At 34.0% G+C, this 10,111-nt stretch overlaps 1 long non-coding RNA gene across 1 annotated transcript; it reads left to right on the top strand.

Moving 5' to 3' along the window:
- Positions 1-9,312: 9,312 nt before the first annotated feature.
- On the top strand, positions 9,313-9,904 carry LOC126883920 (uncharacterized). Its single transcript, XR_007697761.1, has 2 exons — positions 9,313-9,497; positions 9,789-9,904. It is a non-coding gene; the product is annotated as an uncharacterized LOC126883920 (long non-coding RNA).
- The last annotated feature ends 207 nt before the right edge of the window (positions 9,905-10,111 follow it).

Genomic DNA, 10,111 nt, shown 5'->3' with positions numbered 1-10,111 from the left:
GCGATGTATAGCTAGGGTTACCATAATTTATTAAAGCCAAATCCGGACAGGGGTAGTCCAAGGGGTTGTAGAAAATGTAAAATGCATATGCCACAATTAAAATTACAGCTGTTTCGCTACAATGTGCAACTAACATCGAAAATCTCTTCCAGTTTAAAACACATATACTTACACTTATGTTTTAACATGATAAGCAGTGCGACCAACTTCTAGGAGCTGAGCTGAATGAAATTTCCCACCTTTGGGACAAGTGTTTTCCATTTTTTTTAGTAAAGAAAAAAATCCCGACACTTCTCATATCCGGACGCCAATCCGGACGTGTCCTTCAAATCCGGACTGTCCGGATGAAATCCGGACGTATGGTAACCCTATGTATAGCCCTCGCTCCGTTGTCGCTCGTGCTCTAAACATCGCGTGCGTTCGCATAGGTACTTCACGAACTGTTTCATAAATAACTGTTATGCTTTAACATATACTATCATAATATTTCAACCCTTAAAACCACCCTTGTTGGAGCTATATATAAAAAATTACTTATCCTAAAAGAATAATTTCTGCTTGCATGGATTTACATAAAAATTTGGGATTATGATCATCTCACCCTGTACTTCATATTTTGTATCATGCTCAAGGACGTTGATTATTTTTAGGGGTGTAAACTACCCGTTATTGTAAAAAATTATATAAAGACATTGTAAACTTTAATATGGGTAAAATTTGGTTTTGATTGGTTAAAAAATTATTGTTTTATGCTTTAAGATATAATATCATAATATTTCAATTCTTAAAAACCATCCTTAATAACATTGCAATTTTTATAAGTATATAATTTAATAGATCTATACAGAAAAAAAGTAGAATTAAAGAATTACAAAAACATTTATTTACACAAAAATACGAATTTACAAAAATATGTACAAATATAAATAGTTTTTAGTTATCTTCCAGTATACGAACTGGTTTTGTGGTATTATACATACATTGAAAATGTTGCAAAAGCGGACTATTCGAATTTTTCTAAAAAAAATTCGTTTTATAAACATAGCTCCTTATATAATCACATTTTACATCGACTTACATAGTTAAAATGTAGTAAAAAATTCCCACCCCCCGAGATGGGGTGGCAACCACCCCCAAGGTTTTAGCGTACAGCGGCATAATATAGAAAATTATCCTTGGGCTATTCCCTGCCTTCTGTGAAAATTTCAAGTAAATCCATGCTGGACGAAAAAATTGCGAGCCAAAATGCTTCATTTGCTAGACTATTAATCTCTTTACTTGATCTAGTTGGTCTGTAATTTAACATCCCAGATATTTAAAGTGAGTAACTCTCTCATTATTTTGTTGATCTATCTGTAGGGATAATATCAAACGGTTGGAGAATATCAAAGTGGTTTTAGGCCTGGCCGATCAACAACAGACCAGATCTTTGTGCTAAGGCAAATACTGGAAAAAACCAATGAATTCAATATTGACACATACCATCTTTTCGTAGATTTTAAATCGGCCTATGATAGTGTCCTAAGAAATAAATTGTATGAAGCCATGGATGAATTCCACCTCCCTGATAAACTGATAAGATTGGTTAAGGCTACAATGCGTAAAGTCGTTTGCAAAGTCGAAATACAGGGTGAACAATCACAAGCGTTTGAAACGAATGTTGGGCTGCGACAAGGAGATGCGCTGGCGTATCTTCTCTTCAACATAGCTCTGGAAAATGCGGTCAGAGATGCCCAAATAGACAACAGAGGAAATATTTTTAATAAATCATCCCAAATTTTGGCATATGCAGATGACGTGGACCTGGTTGCCCGCACAACACGCAAACTAGAAGAAATGTATACCACCTTCTCAAATGCCTCAAAAAATATGGGCCTGAAAGTAAACGAGGAGAAAACTAAGATGATGGCATCAACACCCAACAATAGAGCCAGAAACATCGGTCACCAATTCACTGTTGATAACTCTACCTTTGAAGTGGTGGACACATTCACATACTTAGATTCCCTGATCACCAAGGAGAACGTCATGACGGAAGAAATCAAGCGAAGGATAATCCTAGCGAACAAATGCTATTTTGGACTGAGTAGACAAATTAGAAGCAGAAATTTAAGCCAAAAAACAAAAATAACCATATACAAAACCCTTATACAACCAGTGTTGACATATGGATCGGAGACATGGACCATCTCTTCTGCTTATATTTGAACGAAGGATCCTGAGAGGAATATTCGGTGGCATCTGTGAAAATGGTATTTGGAGGAGGAGGTACAACTACGAGGTATACCACAGATATAAACATATATTTGGTGATATCAGATATCATGGTTTAAGACTCTTAAAGAACAGGAAGACTAAGATGGGCAGAACATCTAGCAAGATCACAGCATAACAACCCTCCTAGAAGAATACTTATGTCACAACCTGTGGGAAGTAGAAATAGGGGTAGGCCAAAACTTAGATGGAAGGATGGTGTAGATGAGGATGGGAGAAAAATAGGCGCAGCAAACTGGCAACGGTTGGCAATGGATAGGACTGACTGGCGTCGAGGGGAAGGCGTCGACTGACTTGGGAAGGTCGAGGCTCTTTCATAGGGCTGTAGCACCATTGATGATGATGATCTGTAGGGAAGCATTGTTGTGAAGTTTGCGACTAAATATTATACTAAATATCATCAATTTTGTTTTAGAACCATATATTTTTAAGCTAATTTCTCTTCCTACCGTGTTTGTGCAATCCAATAACTCTTGAAGACCCTGTACTATGTCAGTTACTAGTGTGTTATAGATAACTGTGTCGTCATAATTTTCACTATTTTTTAAATTCTGTTGAAAAATGTATGAAATACTTTGCCCTGAAACTCATTGTCTCTATGACACCAATTTTCAAAAATTTCAAACTTTTTTGGAATAAATCACCCAAAATAAAAAAGTTATTTCTCATTACGACTTATGGTTACGAGTTTACGAGACTGTAAATCACTAAATCAGTGTTCTTTCTACTTTTGAAATAAGTTCTAGTCATTATCTCAATCTCAACAAAATCTTTCTGTATTTTTCTGTTTTTTTTCTACTTTTGAAATAAGTTCTAATCATTATCTCAACAAAATCTTTCTATATTTTTCTAAATAAAAAATAAAATTGATTCTAATTTCTCTCGCCCGTATCGCCATCTGTGATGTAAAACGTTGACTACGTAACCACACAGCGCAGTGGACTGCGCTTAGTATAAAATTCTACCTATTCGATTTAAATTTTAAATCTCTACACTGCACGCGCTGCAATCCATTATCATTATTTTGATCATTTAAATGCCCCAACGTTGCCAGATGTAAAATGAGTATCCTTATTTCAAGGAATTAATTTTAAACAAGGAAACAAAATTATTTTGATTAACAAATAAGTATATTATGTAAATATTTTAATCAGTATTTTGTAAAGATGTCCAGTTGTTGCATATTTCTTAATAACATTGAAAATATTTTATCTATACGGATTTTTCCGCGGATTTAATTATGTTTTGGTTATGTAATGCAAATTAATTTATGCACTAATTGTTGATACATAGTTTTGGAATTTAAATTAACCATTTTGTTAATAAACAGTACAAATTTTTAAACGTTTCGAACATATGAAAAGAAAACGGTATCTAAATGACTTAAAAAAAAATAAAAAATAATAATAAACAGGGAAATATAAATTAAAATATATAGACTTATGTATAGACAGTTGATGATGAGTAGCTTGATGATTTCAAATCTCCGATAGGAGTGGCACAAGAAGAAGAAGAAGAATAGAGAGTTGTGTTAGTATTTTCTACATTTCTTAGTTAATTCAGTTTAGTTGACATTGCTTTTTTTCGTTATACTATTCAAATGTATAATTACATCCTCTTAGCTATAGTCATTTTGTTTTAGAGAATCTTTTTTAAAGAAAATTATATAGAAGCCATATATGTGACCACGGTGAACCAAGCGATCAAAGCACAAAAATACTCCAATCACCAGAGCGTGAAATCCCATTGAAATATGGAAAGAAAAATACGGAGGTTGCCAGTACGGAAAATGTATAATTTCACAGAGATACATAGTAAAAAAGAAATTCAGAACACTAGAACATTGGAATAATCGCCTCTTCACAACAAAAACGATGTCTTGAATTGTTCCAACCGTATGTGGATTTCACTACTACATGTTGGGTATTCAATTTTCATGAATGTGGTAAGTCGAAGACTGAATTCGATTGCTGAAGCTATGAAGTTTCAGGTCCACGGCAGATCAAATCTCATCAGAAATATTTTAGATAAATTTTATGAGAATTATACCCATTCGCATCGTCTTTATATAGACACAATGGAAGATGAATAATTGTAGGCACATAATATTAGTTAAAATGACGCTTGCAGAAACCATAAGTGTTGAAGAGTAAGTGGAACGATATTGGCGTCGTTTCGAATTAAGGTTACAGTGCAACTAAAATGCCTTTCTACAGAAGACATGTAATAATGACTTCAAATACCTGGACATCCAAATATGCGATAATGGTTCCATTGTTGGGGAAATAAATGCAAGAACAGCAGTTGACACCAGCTGAGTATAGTATTAAAAATTTAACTTATCAAACTATAAAATAGTAGAAAGTCTAAAATAGTATTATGAATATCAGTCAGGATCAGCTTCGTAGATGATAATGAAAAAATGAAACAAAAAAAATTAAGTCGTACATTAACAAGACATGCTCGTATAAGAAGTAACAATCTGGCCTGATCAGCAGGTCAGATATGGCTGCGAATTGATAAATTTTAAGCAAACAATATCTTCTTTCACACTATAATTCTGGGCCTATAAACCCGGAAAACTATGTAGCACTAAACTGAATGTATTGTATTTAGTTACTTGCATACCGCTATCCAGTGATGAGCGCCCTAATAACAGGCAAATAATCCAAAAGATGGAAAACATAATATGTTGTGAAATAAAAAGAGATGAAACTAGTAGAGGTGGAAAATATCGGTAGAAACCTATAATTTAATTTAAATTACATTACCACTATTAAGAGCTTCCACCTTTAGATGTCAGCTTAATAGCTAGTTGACTTCAGTCATAATTGCACGTAGGTATGACGTAGCAACGAAAGGAGCAAGAAAAATAAAAAACCTACGTTATGCTGATGACACTGTTATATTGGCGTCTTCACCAGAAGAACTGAAAGAAATTATGAATAGGCTAGGAACGGTGAGTACGGAATATGGTTTGAAAATAAATATACAGAAAACCAAAGTAATGATCATCGATAGAATCAGAAACAACCAACCGGAGATAAGAGACTTGTCAGGTTACGAAGTGGTCAGACAATTTAATTACTTAAGCTCCGTTATTAATAACAGTGGAGGATGCGAAGACGAGATTCGTAGGCGCATCATAATGGCCAGATCGGCAACAGCCAAACTCACAAAAATATGGAAGAATACTGACATTACAAAAAACACAAAATTACGCCTTGTCCGAGCGTTAATATTTCCTATCGCCACCTACGCTTCAGAGACTTGGACCATCAAAAAAGCAGATTCAAAACGTATAATGGCATTTGAAATGTGGGTCTACCGGAGAATGTTGCTCATACCATGGACCGCACATCGCACAAATAATTCAATATTAGCCGAACTAAACATAAAAACTAGACTCAGCACAACTATCAACCAAAATATACTGAGATATTTTGGACATATAACTAGAAGAAGAGAAGGCATGGAACGAATGATAGTTGAAGGCAACGTACAGGGCAGAAGATCCAGAGGAAGATCTCCATTACGATGGTCGGACCAAATAAAGGACATGACCGGTTACTCATTCTCCGAAGCAAAACAACACGCACAGGAGAGAGAGAACTGGACAAAAATAGTCAAACGACTTACATGACGCCACTACATCCTTACGAAGGAGAAGAGATAGAGGAGGAGGGATGACGTTCTTCCTAACCTAATTTTATTAGGTTATGTATGTCTTCTTCTTTGGTTTATTGGCCTCCACCTACTTGGCTATTTGGCCAGCTCGTCGTCTCGGAATAAAGGAAAATCCCTTATTCACCTACAATTTGGAGTTGATATGGAACAAAAATACAACAAAGGTTAAAACTTTCCTCGATCTAGGATAACTGCCGACCATTACTTTAATAAGCCACACTTTTAGTTTCAAATTAAGTTTATTTGACGTTTCTTTTTCGATTTGACGTTTATTTGTGTCAGCCGAAACGAATAACATAGATAGAAGATATATATCCTTATATATATACATATCCTTACATAGATAGAAGACATATAACAACTATTATCAGAATGCGTACAGGTCACTGCTTGGTTCCAAATCACCTATTTAAAATGGGGATAGTAGAACATCCTTATTGTGAATGTGGTCAATTAGCAGATTTACAACATGTGATTCTTGAATGCCCTATTAATACTGTGCAAAATTTTGATTTATATAATGAATTAGCTAAAAATGGGTGCCCAACACCCATATCCCTTACAACCCTTCTTTATAAACCGCAGTTGGTTCTTGTTAAACTTTTAATACATTTTTTGAATATACACAAAATTAAGTTATGAGGAAAGTAAAATATTGAAAGTAAATTAATAACATAAATGAATATATTATAAATAATTTGAAAAATATGTCAAAAGTACACGTGAAAATATAATTCGTATAACCGAATAATATAATCTTTTGTTTCTATATAAACATTCTGTAATCACCTGGGTCTTTCACTATACCTATCTGAGGCAACAACATGGGATTGTGTAATGGTCAGGTGTTGCCCTGTATAAGAGAAGTTTGTGCCTTTGTTGTATTTATTCCATGCCAACTCAAAATTGCCTGTAAATAAGATATAGAAGAATAAGATTGTGTAATGGTCGGCAGTTTCCCAAGAGAGAAAAAAGTTTGTGTCTTGTTATATTTCCCATGCCATCTCAAAATTGCCAGTAAACTCAAAAAAAGTAGAAGAATAAGATTGTGTAATGGTCGGCAGTTGCCCCTGAGAGCAAAGTTTGTGTCTTTGTTGAATTTGTCCCATGCCAACTCAAAATTGCCAGAAACTAAAAAAGAAGTAGAAGAATAAGATTGTGTAGTAGTCGGCAGTTGCCCTCGAGAGAAAAAAGTTTAATGTCGTTGAAAAAAAAGTTAAGTTTTTGTATTTGTCCCATGCCAACTCAAAATTTCTACTAAATCAAAGAAGAAAAAGAAGATTGTGTATTGATAGACAGTTGCCCCCTTAGACAAGGAAAGAGAGGTTGCCCCTAGCGTGAAATTTTCTTTTATCTTGTCATGTTTGTCCCACACCAACCAAAATTACTAGTTAACTAAAGAAGAAGAAGAAAAAGATGAAGAAGAAGAAGAAACAAATTGTACAATGTACTAACTCCAAATTGTAAGTGAATAAGGGATTTTTCCCTTTTTCCGAGACGATGAGCTGGCCAAATACCCAAGTAGGTGGAGGCCAATAAACTGAAGAAGAAGAAGAAGAAACGAATAACACAGGACATTGAAATAAAATGTCTTTCGACGTCATATCTTAATTATGACTGAAGCCAACTACCCCATATTTTGCTTTTCTAATTGAACGTGCTCCGTTATTATTTTGGTCATCATAATATACAAGTGAGGGGCAAAATTATAGAATCGCTTAACTTCTAAGAATAAGATAATATTCTATAGCTATACATTTAACTAAAAATAAAATAAGTAATTAGCATTGCAATAAATAATTATAACAAAAAATTTAACTACAGATAGAGGTTCACTATTTATGTTTATTTAATATTTTTAATATTATATTGAGCGTTTATACGAAGCTTTAGAGAAATATTATCTTACCCTCATTTTTTTTCCTTTAAATTTAATCTGTGCTTTCTACATTAACTTTGGTATGCGATGCTTCGTCTTTTATTAAATCTTGAGCATATGGAGCAATAAGTAAATTAGTTGAACACTACTATCAAAATGCTTGTCTAAACCCTGCTGGTTTTAATTCAAAAATCTAACTGCTGACATGGTAGATAAACTAAAACTGAGCCAACTTTAAATCTGATCTAAAGGAAAAATCTCGGAAACACGTCAAAAATATTAAAATATTGTGAGCTATAAACTAAGTTTTTAGTGAATCATTGGCATAATTAACTATCAAATAAATAAACATACAGAACCTACTCTATTTACTAGGAAATTCAAGGTGATTGCCAAACATTAGTGAATCTAGTTCAAAAAACTTATTAATCCACTGGAAAATACTCTGAATTTGTGTGTTAATCATTAAGCTTGGACAGTGTCCAGATTGTATCGTCCAATATAATATACTATCGCTTAAAAACATATTTACTGTCAGGATCAATAAGCACTTTTCAAAACACAATAACGCGCGAGAAGGCTAAAAACAATAATTAAGCACATTATAGAAAGTAAGAACATAATATGTATGAAATGAAATAAAAATGTATACCATTTTTATTCAGTTGCTATGTGCAGGCAAAACTGTCTTATTTTTCACTTAGAACAGAGAGCGCAGACCAGCACTCTAAATCGACGATTTTCGACTCTATTTGGAGTCATCATCAGAGAGGCGTAGGTCTGCTGCTCTCTGCCCCAAGTGACGAATCTCCGAGAGCTTGTCCCCGCATTGCAACTGAAGTTTATGGAGTAGGTGTCTAATGACATCTAGCAACTGAAAGTCAAAGTTTCAAAGTTTTCAACCTAATAGAAATATCAAAAATATTGAAAAATATTAAAAATATTCCTAAAAGATATTTAATTGAAAACTTATTGTAAGTTTTTTGAATTCCCTCTTGTCTTCTTTGCTTCAGCATCCATCTGGTTTGCAATTTTTAGAAGCCATGGAGGTGTTACCAGGAAAATGGTCCAATAAGTTTTCAATTAAATATCTTTTAAAAATATTTTTAATATTTTTCAATATTTTTGATATTTCTATTAGGTTGAAAACTTTGAAACTTTGACCTTAATACGGATAAGATCGTTTTGCACAGATAGCAGAAATATAAATAAAATTACCATATTATAACAAAAATAATTTGAAAAACTGTACAGGGTGTTTCATTGGGAAACATAAATACTTGAATGGTGAATAGAGGTCACTAAGGCGGTTCTAGATATACTACATTTATTGCTCCATCGATTTGTAGAACCGAGTTACAGGGTGTTTTATCGATTTTGTCCATCTTTTCTGGATTTATAACTTTAGAAGCACTTTCTATATTTTTTTGATATTTGGTACACTGTAATGATATGCCTTCAGCAGATCGACAGCAGAGAACCGCATGCGTCCCGATACCTGCGCAACCCGATACCAAACTCATTTCCAGTTCCAATTCTACTCCGAGCATCCGAGGAAAGGCAGCCGAGAGCGCATTTAAGAAAACACACGAAGGAGGATAATCAGTCTGGCCGCGTTCAAGCTCTAGACTCCCTGGCCAGCCAGTGTAGTGAACAGGTAGGTCAACCTGAGTGGTGGAACTCTATAGTGAGGAGATCCGCCGGTCGAAATTGAACGGGATCCGTGTAGCCGTGGAGTGAACAGCTACCGCCAGCTCCGATCGGAGTTGTATGGGTGTCCGTATAATTATTAATATGTACATATTTTGATTGTGGGAGTGTTTGTGCTTGACACTGGAGTGAAGTGTAAGGAGATACGACTCTGAGCGTAATTGCTTCTTGTATTTCATTAATTATATTTTCTTTTGATAGTAATAGTAATAAATACAATTTTCTTTTTCTTTTGCAGACATCCATCAAGAGGGCTTTCTCCGTAACGGGCGAAGATAGAATTATATTTTATTTTGTTATTTTTAATTTTGATTTGTATATAAAAATCCTGAATATATATGACTGACCAGACAATGACAATGACTTTAATTTTGAAATTATATCCAAATTTTTAAGAACTTCGAGATTAAAAAGCAGGTATTATTAACGTTTAATGATAAATTATTAAAGTTACTGAAGGAATACTCATTTTAAAAATAATCAATACTTATGCTACATTGGAACGACCCATTTAGTAATCACAAGTAAAATATAGGTCCGGATTAACAAAGTAATTGTCAC

The sequence above is a fragment of the Diabrotica virgifera genome, chromosome 1 (assembly GCF_917563875.1).
Source record: "Diabrotica virgifera virgifera chromosome 1, PGI_DIABVI_V3a".
NCBI lineage: Eukaryota > Metazoa > Arthropoda > Insecta > Coleoptera > Chrysomelidae > Diabrotica > Diabrotica virgifera.
This window is presented reverse-complemented; position numbering and strand designations above follow the sequence as displayed.